General features: G+C 49.8%; 1 protein-coding gene and 1 long non-coding RNA gene across 5 annotated transcripts in view; one reads left to right on the plus strand and one right to left on the minus strand.

Moving 5' to 3' along the window:
- The window catches only part of LOC134936041 (uncharacterized), a 144122-nt gene that overhangs the window by 126933 nt on the left and 4446 nt on the right, over positions 1–12743 (plus strand). Inside the window, exon 5 of the long non-coding RNA XR_010180443.1 lies at positions 2027–2206. This is a non-coding gene — a long non-coding RNA (uncharacterized LOC134936041). The remainder of the gene's footprint in view (positions 1–2026; positions 2207–12743) is intronic.
- Positions 1–12743, minus strand: part of LOC134936040 (mucin-3A-like) — a 300343-nt gene that overhangs the window by 112949 nt on the left and 174651 nt on the right. The window lies entirely within an intron of this gene.

Here is a 12743-nt window from a genome sequence, read left to right on the forward strand (position 1 = left end):
CGGACAGGGCCGTAACTAGGTGTGTGCAGAGTGGGCATTGCACACAGCGCACTCATAGAGGGAGCACAGCAAGAGTCCCCCGCTGCGCTGCGAGGACAGCCAGGAGTCAGGGCACTGAATATAGTAGGCGGCACGACAGTTATAAAATGTGGCTTATTATATGCATGGCCGCCCGGTTTGGCTGTCCCCTTTCCTGCTGAGCAGTCCCACCACCTCTTTCCATTATCTCCCCCCCCCCCCTTCCCACAATGCCGATGCGGGCGCGACATCATCGCGCACGGCATTCTGGGAGTGGACGCGGTGGTGGAATAAGACTGAGGAGCTGTGAAGCTCAAGGAGTGGCGCGTGGTGACCAGCGGCGGCATGTGGTAAGTAACCAAGGAACGGAGAAGATCGACGAGCAGCAGCAGCCCCAGCAGTGGTGTGGGGTGGCCGAGGAGCGGAGCAGATCGGCGAGCAGCAGCGACGGCGCCCATCCTTCCCCTAGCACAAGCCAGGTCTGCAGCCATCCTGCGCCTCTGGTACTGAGGAGGAATCACCAGCAGCTGCACAGCTCAGAGCCAGTTTCAGCACTGCAGGGAGAGTATGCCCTCCCACCAGGTCCCAGACCAGGGTGAGTGCATATGTACAGTATATATGCCCTGACTGACTCTCACTCTCTGTCCTCTCTCTCTCTCTATTCTGCCGCAGTGAGTAAAAAGGGGGACACTGTCTGCCGTAATGTGTAAAAAGGGGGACGTTGTCTGCCATAATGTGTAAAAAGGGGGATGCAGTCTGCCGTAATGTGTAAAAAGGGGACCCTGTCTGCCGTAATGTGTAAAAAGGGGACCCTGTCTGCTGTAATGTGTAAAAGGGGGACGCTGTCTGCCGTAATGTGTAAAAAGGGGACGATGTCTGCCGTAATGTGTAAAAGGGGGACGCTGTCTGCCGTAATGTGTAAAAGGGGGACGCTGTCTGCCGTTATGTGTAAAGGGGGACGCTGTCTGCCGTAATGTGTAAAAGGGAGACGCTGTCTGCCGTAATGTGTAAAAAGGGGGGCCCCGTCTGCCGTAATGTGTAAAAAGGGGACGCTGTCTGCCGTAATGTGTAAAAAGGGGACGCTGTCTGCCGTAATGTGTAAAAAGGGGATGCTGTCTGCCGTAATGTGTAAAAAGGGGACGCTGTCTGCCGTAATGTGTAAAAAATGGGAATGGCTGCTGTAATGCGTAAAAAGGGGACGGTGTCTGCCGTAATGTGTAAAAAGGGGACGCTGTCTGCCGTAATGTGTAAAAGTGGGACGCTGTCTGCCGTAATGTGTGAAAAGGGGGACTGGCTGCCGTAATGTGTAAAAACGGGACGCTGTCTGCCGTAATGTGTAAAAAGGGGACGCTGTCTGCCATAATGTGTAAAAAGGGGACGCTGTCTGCCGTAATGTGTAAAAAGAGGGACTGGCTGCCGTAATGTGTAAAAAGGGGACGCTGTCTGCCGTAATGTGTAAAAAGGGGACGCTGTCTGCCGTAATGTGTAAAAGGGGGACGCTGTCTGTCGTAATGTGTAAAAAGGGGGACTGGCTGCCGTAATGTGTAAAAAGGGGATGCTGTCTGCCGTAATGTGTAAAAAGGGGGCGCTGTCTGCCGTAATGTGTAAAAAGGGGACGCTGTCTGCCGTAATGTGTAAAAAGGGGACCCTGTTTGCCGTAATGTGTAAAAAGGGGACGCTGTCTGCCGTAATGTGTAAAAAGGGGATGCTGTCTGCCGTAATGTGTAAAAGGGGCTCTGCCTGGTGTAGCGGCGCTACTGTGCAGCGTAATTTGAATAATGGAGACTACTGTGCACCGTAGTATGAATTGGTATTATTTTGTGGCCACGCCCCTTCCCCATGAAGTCACACCCCTATATATTTTTCACGCACCTACGGCGCGCACTGCCCCTGCCTTACTTAGGGGGGCGCCAACGCCGTTTCTTGCACACAGCACTGAAATACCTAGTTACGGCACTGCTTACAGAACTTTGCTTTTCTAAACTTCGTTTTTTATTTGTTTGTGCAGCCCCAGAGAGAGACATTATGACTCCTCCTGTCACTGGGGAAAATCGGGAAAGAGACATTTTTTTATCTGCTTCCTCTGTCGGGATCCACTCTGTGCATGTGCCAGCAAAAAATAAGTCACAACAGCCAGCATAAGCAGGGATAATACAGTAGGACGCAGTTTATCAGGTAACACGTGCAGGTAAGCGCAGCCTGAAGTTGCCTTCTCATTTCTTTAAACTGAAAAAGGCTTAACTGAATTTGTCATTATTCCTCTTTCTAAACATGTTTCTTTGCCCAACTAAAGAATACTGTATCTGCTGTTGCTCAAGCACGTTGCTTGGGGCAATTGTTTTGCTCTTCACTGTCACTGTCCCCCCTCATTTACACACTAACCTCTGCCTACTGTCCCTATCAGGCATGTGGCAAATGTAACATGTGCAGAGAGAGTTAGATTTGGGTGGGTGTTTTTGTTTCTGCCCAGGGTAAATACTGGCTGCTTTATTTTTACACTGCAATTAAGATTTCAGTTTGAACTCACCCCACCCAAATCTAACTCTGCACATGTTACATCTGCCCCACCTGCACTGCACAAGGTTTTGCCCATTAGGGGAAGATTTTGCTTTTGCGATCGATACTGAATTAGGCCCCATGTCCCATAGATAATACTATGGTCCATACTTACCTACTTTGTAAGTCTCCTCTCCGGGAGAAGCCCGGTGAGGAGACGTTGCAGGTGTCTTCAGGGGGCGGGGCCGGACTGTGACATAACTAAGCCCCGCCCCTGCATCGGGAAATGCCGCGATTCGCGGGTCCACGGGAATTGGGCGGGGCTAAAATGATGCGATTTGCGTCATTTTAACCCCTTCTCCACCCGACGGACCCGCGAATCTCTCCATCCTGCTTGCATCACTAGGGTGCGAGCAGGATGCGGGAGACCTGACCACTCTTCCGAGGGTGCGGGGGGCTACCCCAAAAAACGGGAGCCTCCCGCAGCTTCCGGGAGAGTAGGTAAGTATGCTATGGTCATCCACTTAGAGTGTCTGTTTTTAAATGTATATGAGGGGTAATTCCAAGTTGATCGCAGCAGGAATTTTTTTAGCAGTTGGGCAAAACCATGTGCACTGCAGGTGGGGCAGATATAACATTTGCAGAGAGAGTTAGATTTGGGTGGGTTATTTTGTTTCTGTGCAGGGTAAATACTGGCTGCTTTATTTTTACACTGCAATTTAGTTTGCAGATTGAACTCACCACACCCAAATCTAACTCTCTCTGCACATGTTATATCTGCTTCCCCCTGCAGTGCACATGGTTTTGCCCAACTGCTAAAAAATTTCCTGCTGCGATCAACTTGGAATTACCCCCATGGTTCCCATGGGACCGTGTGAGCATGAGATAATTATGCTGGACACTGGCAGTATATGGTAGTATGGAACAAGATGCAGTTATTAGGTCAACACTACAATCAGGATGACAATTATGATGTTGACATTGCTAATATAGAAACATAGAATGTAACGGCAGATAACCACTTGGCCCATCTAGTCTGCCCATACACACACCCACTTGGGTTAATTTTTGTCGGGAGACAATAACCTACCAGTATGTTTTTGGGTTGTGGGAGGAAACCGGAGCACCCAGAGGAAATCCACACAGGCACAGGGAGAATATACAAACTCCACACAGGTATGGCCATGGTGGGAATCAAACTCATGACCTCAGTAATGAGAGGCAGTAATGCTCAGAGGCAGTAATGCTGACCATTATGCTATCATGTCGCAGAATGTCGGCATGTTTAAAATGTCAACACCTGAAATGATGACTCTGCCAAACTGAAGTCCCATGATTGTGGGGACCTAGAAGATGCACCTGGAGCCACTGCAGCCATCACAGGAGCTGGTAAGTCCCCACTGGACCACAAGGGGCGGTATGTCTCGGCATTCTATCGTGTAGACATGATAGAATGTCGACATGCTAAATAAAAAAAGCAAGCAACTGGGCAAAACCATGTTGCACTGCAGGTGGGGCAGATGTAACAGGTGCAGAGAGATTTAGATTTGGGCGGGGTGAGTTCAAACTGAAATCTATATTGCAGTAACAATAAAGCCGCCGTTCCGTAGGTGTGGCCGGACCGAACGGGGGGCGGGCCACAGCGGCTGCATGACGTCACACGCAGCTGCTGCGGGCCGGGGAGCGATGAGTAGCTCCCGGCCAGCACGCTAAAACTACACTGGTCAGGAGCTACTCTTGAAGTGCCAGGGCATCGCCGCGGGGGGCGGGATAGCCCTGTGTTGGGCGTCCCCCGCATGTCAGTGTGAATGATCGTAGCTGTGCTAAATTTAGCACAGCTACGATCATCTCGGAATGACCCCCAAAGTTATTTGCTTTTTTGCTTTACTTACAAACATGAATCAGGTCCATATAACTCCCCAATGGAACTGTGTTGGGCATGAAACAGTATTGCTGGGCAATATTAGTATATATTTTTCACAGAACTGTAATCTACGTGTTCCATGTAATTTCATTTCTCTGACGTCCTAGTGGATGCTGGGGACTCCGTAAGGACCATGGGGAATAGACGGGCTCCGCAGGAGACTGGGCACTCTATAGAAAGATTTAGGACTATCTGGTGTGCACTGGCTCCTCCCCCTATGACCCTCCTCCAAGCCTCAGTTAGATTTCTGTGCCCGGCTGAGCTGGATGCACACTAGGGGCTCTCCTGAGCTCCTAGCAGAAAGTATAGTTTAGGTTTTTTATTTTCAGTGAGACCTGCTGGCAACAGGCTCACTGCAGCGAGGGACTAAGGGGAGAAGAAGCGAACCTACCTAAGTGGTGGTAGCTTGGGCTTCTTAGGCTACTGGACACCATTAGCTCCAGAGGGATCGAACACAGAACCCGACCTCGTCGTCCGTTCCCGGAGCCGCGCCGCCGTCCCCCTTACAGAGCCAGAAACAAGAAGGTGGTCCGGAAAATCGGCGGCTGAAGACTTCTGTCTTCTCCAAGGTAGCGCACAGCACTGCAGCTGTGCGCCATTGCTCCTCATGCACACCACACACTGCGGTCGCTGATGGGTGCAGGGCGCTGGGGGGGGGGCGCCCTGAGCAGCAATAATAACACCTTGGCTGGCAAAACTAACACCATATATAGCCCCAGAGGCTATATAGGTGTATATTAACCCCTGCCAGAAACGATAAAATAGCGGGAGAAAGCCCGCCGAAAAAGGGGCGGAGCCAACTCCCTCAGCACACTGGCGCCATTATTCCCTCACAGTTCCGCTGGAAGGAAGCTCCCTGGCTCTCCCCTGCAGTCCTGCACTACAGAAAGGGTAAAAAAGAGAGGGGGGGCACAAATTAGGCGCAGTATATATATATGATAGGCAGCTATAGGGGAAAACACTCTGTATAGTGATATCCCTGTGTTATATAGCGCCCTGGTGTGTGCTTGCACACTCTCCCTCTGTCTCCCCAAAGGGCTTTGTGGGGTCCTGTCCTCTGTAAGAGCATTCCCTGTGTGTCTGCTGTGTGTCGGTACTGCTGTGTCGACATGTATGATGAGGATAATGATGTGGAGGCGGAGCAAATGCCTGTGAATGTGATGTCACCCCCTGCGGGGTCGACACCAGTGTGGATGGACTTATGGAAGGAATTACGTGACAGTGTCAGCTCCTTACATAAAAGGTTTGACGACATAGGACAGCCGGCTACTCAGCTTGTGCCTGTCCAAGCGTCTCAAATGTCATCAGGGGCTGTAAAACGCCCGCTACCTCAGATGACAGATACAGATGTCGACACGGATACCGACTCCAGTGTCGACGATGATGAGACGAGTGTACCCTCCAATAGATCCACCCGTTATATGATTGAGGCTATGAAAAATGTATTACACATTTCTGATGATACCCCAGGTACCACAAAAAAGGGTATTATGTTTGGTGAGAAAAAACTACCAGTAGTTTTTCCTGCATCTGACGAACTAAATGAGGTGTGTGAGGAAGCGTGGACTTCCCCAGATAAGAAATTGATCATTTCAAAACGGTTAATGGCTGCGTACCCTTTCCCCCCAGAGGATAGGTCACGCTGGGAAACACCCCCTAGGGTAGATAAAGAGCTGACACGCTTATCAAAGAAGGTGGCACTACCGTCTCCGGATACGGCCGCCCTAAAAGAACTTGCTGATAGAAAGCAGGAAAGTACCCTAAAAACTATATACACACACACTGGCAATATATTGAGACCCGCTATTGCATCTGCTTGGATGTGCAGTGCTGCTGCTGCGTGGTCAGACTCCCTGTCGGAAAACATTGATACCATGGATAGGGACAATATTTTGCTAACGATTGACCATATAAAAGACGCGGTCTTATACATGCGTGATGCACAGAGGGATATTTGCCGGCTGGCATCAAAAATAAGCGCTATGTCCATTGCCGCCAGACGGGGGTTATGGACTAGGCAATGGTCAGGTGATGCCGACTCCAAGCGGCACATGGAAGTTTTACCCTATAAAGGGGTGGAACTTTTTAGGGAAGGTCTTTCAGACCTCGTTTCCACAGCTACTGCTGGGAAATCGACCTTTTTGCCACAGGCTACCCCACAGCAAAAGAAGGCACCGTATTATCAAGTACAGTCCTTTCGGCCCCAGAAAAATAAGCGGGCTAGAGGCTCATCCTTTCTGCCGAGGGGCAGAGGAAGGGGGAAAAAGCTGCAGCACACAGCTAGTTCCCAGGAGCAGAAGTCCTCCCCTGCGTCCGGTAAGTCCACAGCATGATGCTGGGGCTGCTCAGGCGGAATCGGGAACGGTGGGGGCACGTCTCAGGTTTTTCAGCACACAGTGGGCTCTCTCACAAGTGGATCCCTGGGTCCTTCAAGTAGTATCTCAGGGGTACAGGCTGGAATTCGAGACGTCTCCCCCCCGCCGTTTCCTAAAATCTGCCTTGCCGGCAACTCCCTCTGCCAGGGAGGCAGTGTTGGTGGCTATTCAAAAACTGTATTCACAGAAAGTGATTGTCAAGGTACCCCTCCTTCAGCAAGGAAAGGGTTACTACTCCACAATGTTTGTGGTACCGAAACCGGACGGTTCGGTGAGACCCATCTTAAATTTAAAAGCCTTGAACACTTATATCAAAAGGTTCAAGTTCAAGATGGAATCGCTCAGGGCGGTTATTGCGAGCCTGGAGGAGGGGGATTACATGGTATCCCTGTGTCACAACTGAGGGCCTGAGCTGACGGGAGGCAGCCTCAGTTGTAGGGGCTGAGATGTACCGGAACCTGGGAGGTTGTATCAGACCCCTGGACATGTAAGTAACATGAATAATAACTGCCCGAAGGCGTGACCACGACAACTTAGATAAAAGTCAATGATGTTTATTATGACAACTCCGCATCACAGCAGCAATAAAAGAAAACGTAAAAGTCAGCAAAGAATAAATACAGTTCCTGAGTACTACAGCATGGCCGGAGCCACAGGGCACTGGTAGTGTGAGATAGTTCTTATGATCTTCTAGATGGAAAGTCCTTACCAGGCCCGGCTGTAGCAATGGAGATAACCCAGGATTGTACCAGCTGGTGTTCCAGGAAGAGCTGGGTTGCTAAAGGTAAAACAGCTGCTGTGGATACTGGCTGGAACCAGACTGTTGTTAGCACGGAGTGGATACTGGCTGGAACCAGTTAAATAATAAATGAACTTTGGGAGCGATGAAATGTGAACTGAAATGTAGAACTTGAGAGCGGAGAAATAATAATTCCGGTGGAGAGTGGTAAAGTGTAGAAAGGACACCGGCCCTTTAAGGGAAGCTGTACTCTGCTGGAAGCTGAGGCTGGAAGCAGGTAGTGTTGTAGCTGGAAACAGATGAATCCACAATGGATTGGAGAGTCAGGCTACACCGCAGGTGGAATGCTGGTGCGGGTCTCTATGGTGGAAGTCTTGAGACAGGAGCTGGAACCTGGAAGACAATCATAGAAGAGAGACAAACAGGAACTAGGTTTGACAACCAAAGCACTGACGTCTTCCTTGCTCAGGTACAGCTTACTTATACCTGCAGCAAGGAAGGGGTTGGCTAGGCAATTATGCAAATCAACAACACAGACAGCAGATTGGTGGAAATGATCAGATGACAGAATCCAAGATGGCTGCGCCCATGCAGACACTTGGAGGGAAGTTTGGTTTGTAATCCATGTGGTCTGGGAAACAGTAATGGCGGCGCCGGCCACCGGAGACAGGAGACGCCAGGCTGATAGATGCACATTTAACCACGCGGGCACAGCGGAGGCCGCGGCTGATGAAAAGACCACTCTGCATGTGGAAACTCAGGAACAGCGGAATCCGGTCCTGGAACGCTGAGCCCGCCTTAGGAGGCATCTGAAGGGTAAGTAATGGCGTCCAGATACCCGGATCGTGACAGCACCCCCCCCTTTAGGAGTGGCCCCAGGACACTTCTTAGGCTTTAAAGGAAACTTTGCGTGGAAATTTCGGACCAAGGCAGGAGCATGGACGTCAGAGGCATTGGTCCAAGAGCGTTCTTCAGGACCATAGCCCTTCCAGTCAATGAGATACTGAAGTTGACCGTAACGGTGACGTGAGTCCAGGATCTTGGCCACTTCATACTCAACGCCTCGTTGAGTTTGGACTTTCGGAGTTGGTGGAAGTGAGGAATGAAACCGATTCAAGATTAGCGGTTTCAACAGGGAAACATGGAATGTCCTGGGTATTTTTAAGAAGGGAGGTAACTGGAGTCTGTAAGCAACAGGATTGATGACTTGATCAATTTTAAAAGGACCGATGTAGCGAGGTGCAAACTTCATACTGGGAACTCTTAACCTCAAATTCTTCGTGGATAACCATACCCGATCACCCACCTTGAGAGCAGGAACTGCTCGACGCTTCTTATCCGCAAACTTCTTGTACCTGAACGATGCCTTGAGCAGAGCTGATCGTACGCTCTTCCAGATATTGGCAAACTGATGCAAGGTGATATCCACTGCGGGAACAGAAGTTGCTGGAAGCGGTTGGAACTCAGGGACTTTAGGGTGGAATCCAAAGTTGGTGAAGAATGGTGTTGAGGAAGATGAAGAATGATACTGGTTGTTATGACAGAACTCGGCCCAGGGAAGTAATTGAACCCAGTCATCTTGAGAGGAGGACACATAGATGCGGAGGAAGGCCTCCAAGTCCTGATTCACCCTCTCAGTTTGACCATTGGTCTGAGGATGGTAAGCCGTGGAAAACTTTAACTTGACTTGGAGGACTTGACATAAACTTCGCCAGAATTTGGCTGTGAATTGAACTCCTCGATCTGAGATAATTTCTTCTGGAAGACCGTGGAGTCGGAAGATCTCTTGTATGAATACTTGAGCCAACTTGGAAGCTGACGGAAGACCGGTGAGAGGAATGAAGTGTGCCATCTTGGTGAACCGGTCAACTACCACCCAGATGGTATTGAACTTGTTGCACATGGGCAAATCTGTAATAAAATCCATCGACAAATGGGTCCATGGTCGACGGGGAACAGATAGTGGAACCAGTTGCCCCGCAGGCGACTGGCGGGATACTTTATGTTGAGCACACTTTGGGCAAGATGCAATAAACTCCAAAACGTCCTTTTTCAGAGTTGGCCACCAATAGGACCTAGAGATAAACTCCAGGGTTTTTTGGATACCTGTATGTCCGGCAAAACGGGAAGCATGGGCCCAATGCATGAGCTTCTTCCTTAGTGTCGGCTTCACAAAACTTTTCCCTGATGGGGGCGTAGAGTCCATCCCTACCGTGGAGAATGCCAACGGATTTATAATAGGATGCTTGTCTGAAGACTCTGACTCATTTTCTTGCTCCCATGAGCGGGAAAGGGCATCGGCCTTGCGATTCTGAGAGCCCGGACAGAACTGGAGTTTAAAGTCGAACCTGGAAAAGAAAAGTGCCCATCTGGCCTGACGAGGGTTGAGACATTGTGCGCCTTTTAGATATAGAAGGTTCTTGTGGTCTGTAAGGATGGTGATTGAATGAGAAGCTCCCTCCAACAGATATCTCCACTCCTCTAGAGCGAGCTTGATGGCTAGCAACTCCTGGTCGCCAATGGCATAGTTGCGCTCCGCTGGGGAGAACTTCCGTGAGAAGAAACTGCAAGGATGTAAATGACCATCTTTAGCCCTCTGAGATAACACCGCTCCTACTCCAACGGAGGAGGCATCCACCTCTAAGATGAAAGGAGAGTCGATGTCAGGCTGTTTCAGGACAGGTGCAGAGATGAACCTCTGTTTTAAAAGATGAAAAGCTTGCATGGCTTCTTCAGACCACTTGGACGGGTTAGCACCCTTCTTGGTGAAAGCAGTAATAGGCGCCACAATGGTGGAAAAGTCTCGTATAAACTTTCGGTAATAATTGGCGAACCCTAAGAACCTCTGGACCCCTTTGAGGGTTAAGGGTACCGGCCAATTCTGGATTGCTTGTAGTTTCTCAGGATCCATCTCTAGTCCGGAACCGGACACAATGTACCCTAGAAACGGAATGGACTTGACTTCAAAGACGCATTTCTCTAATTTGCAGTAGAGATGATTGACACGGAGACGGGACAGAACCTCCTTTACCCAGAAACGATGTTCCTCTAAATCGTTGGCAAAAATGAGGATATCATCTAGATAGACCACGACATGACGGTATAGAATGTCTCTGAAGATCTCATTGACGAAATGCTGGAAGACAGCTGGAGCATTGCTCAATCCGAAGGGCATAACGAGGTACTCATAATGTCCGTCACGGGTGTTAAATGCGGTCTTCCACTCGTCACCCTCACGGATCCGGATGAGATTGTATGCACCTCTCAGGTCCAGCTTTGTAAAGATGGTAGCTCCGCTAACTCTGTCAAAGAGCTCAGTAATCAGGGGTAAAGGATAGCGGTTCTTGATGGTAATGTCGTTCAAACCTCTGTAGTCGATGCACGGCCGCAGACCACCATCTTTCTTCTTTACAAAAAAGAAGCCTGCGCCGGCTGGAGAAGAAGAAGGTCGAATGAACCCCTTTGCTAGGTTCTCTTTAATGTATTCCTCCATAGAATGTGTCTCGGGGAGAGACAACGGATAAGTTCGGCCTCGAGGTGGAACCTTCCCTGGAACGAGATCAATCGGGCAGTCCCATTCTCTATGAGGAGGAAGGATATCGGCAGAAGCTTTACTGAACACATCCGTGAAATCTTGATATGGAGGAGGTGGAACATCAGACGACCTGGGGGAGGAAGAACAGACAGGCAATACTTTAAACAAACATGTCTTAGTACAGGAGGAACCCCATGCCAGGATTTGCGTAGTCGTCCAATCAATTGTAGGATTGTGAAGACGGAGCCATGGAAGGCCCAGGACCACAGGATGTGTGGCTCTTGGAATCACTAAAAATGAAATAAGTTCGGAATGAAGAACTCCCACTCTCAGACGAACTGGTAGAGTCCTTAGAGAAATAACTGTATCAAAAATTTTACTGCCATCCACAGCAGTTAAGGAAAAGGACGAAGGAAGTCTCTCGGTGGGTAGGGACCACCGTTTAACATAGGCTTCAGTAATAAAGTTCCCAGCTGCTCCGGAATCCAGGAGGGCAATGACGTTCTGATAACGTTGAGCAACTTGAAGCGAGACTGGGAGGTTACAATCTTGAGGAGATGGAGAGGAGATCATTACTCCTAGCCGGCCCTCTCCTTGGCGAGCTAGGATTTGGAGTTTCCCGGACGTTTGGGACAGGCATTAATGGTGTGAGACGGAGCTGCACAATACAGACAGAGAAACTCGGAGAGACGTCTTCGGCGCTCAGCAGGAGTTAAACGGGAACGGCCAATTTGCATGGGTTCATCTGTAGTTGGTGACAGTTGGCGAGGAGGAGGAGTAGAAGATTTTGGAGCAGATGATCTTCCACGCTCAGTTGCTCTCTCTCTGAAACGTAAGTCAACTTTCGTACAAAGTGAGATTAGCTCATCTAACTTGGAGGGTAAGTCTCTGGTAGCTAACTCATCTTTAATACGCTCGGATAAACCATGCCAGAATGCAGCATACAGGGCCTCGTCGTTCCATGCCAGTTCGGATGCCAGGATCTGGAACTGTATAAGATATTGTCCTACAGTACGTGATTCCTGGCGTAAACGGAGAATCTCAGACGAAGCTGAAGTTACCCGGCCTGGCTCGTCGAAGATGCGCCTGAATGTTGACACAAATGCAGTGTAAGAAGATAGCAGGGTGTCGGACCTCTCCCATAACGGTGATGCCCAATCAAGGGCTGAGCCACTGAGAAGAGAAATAATGTAGGCAATTTTTGTACGGTCACTGGGAAAATTGCCAGGTTGTAGCTCAAACTGAATCTCACACTGGTTGAGAAATCCCCTGCAGAATCTTGGAGATCCGTCAAATTTTGCTGGCGTTGGAAGATGAAGACGTGGAGCAGAAATGGGTAAGGTTATAGCTGGAGTCACTGTGGTTGACGCACCAGACGCGCCTGATCCACGGAGAGTGGTCTGAATCCCATCCAGCCGAGTAGAGAGATCCTGGAGACAGCGGATGATGTGGCCCTGTGCAGCCTCCTGATGTTCTAGTCGGGCTGCCAGTTCTTGCATCGGCCTGGCCGCTTGATCCTGGTCTCCGGCTGGATTCATTAGGTCAGTGCTTACTGTCACAACTGAGGGCCTGAGCTGACGGGAGGCAGCCTCAGTTGTAGGGGCTGAGATGTACCGGAACCTGGGAGGTTGTATCAGACCCCTGGACATGTAAGTA

The sequence above is a fragment of the Pseudophryne corroboree genome, chromosome 6 (genome assembly GCF_028390025.1).
Source record: "Pseudophryne corroboree isolate aPseCor3 chromosome 6, aPseCor3.hap2, whole genome shotgun sequence".
NCBI classification, from domain to species: Eukaryota; Metazoa; Chordata; class Amphibia; order Anura; family Myobatrachidae; genus Pseudophryne; species Pseudophryne corroboree.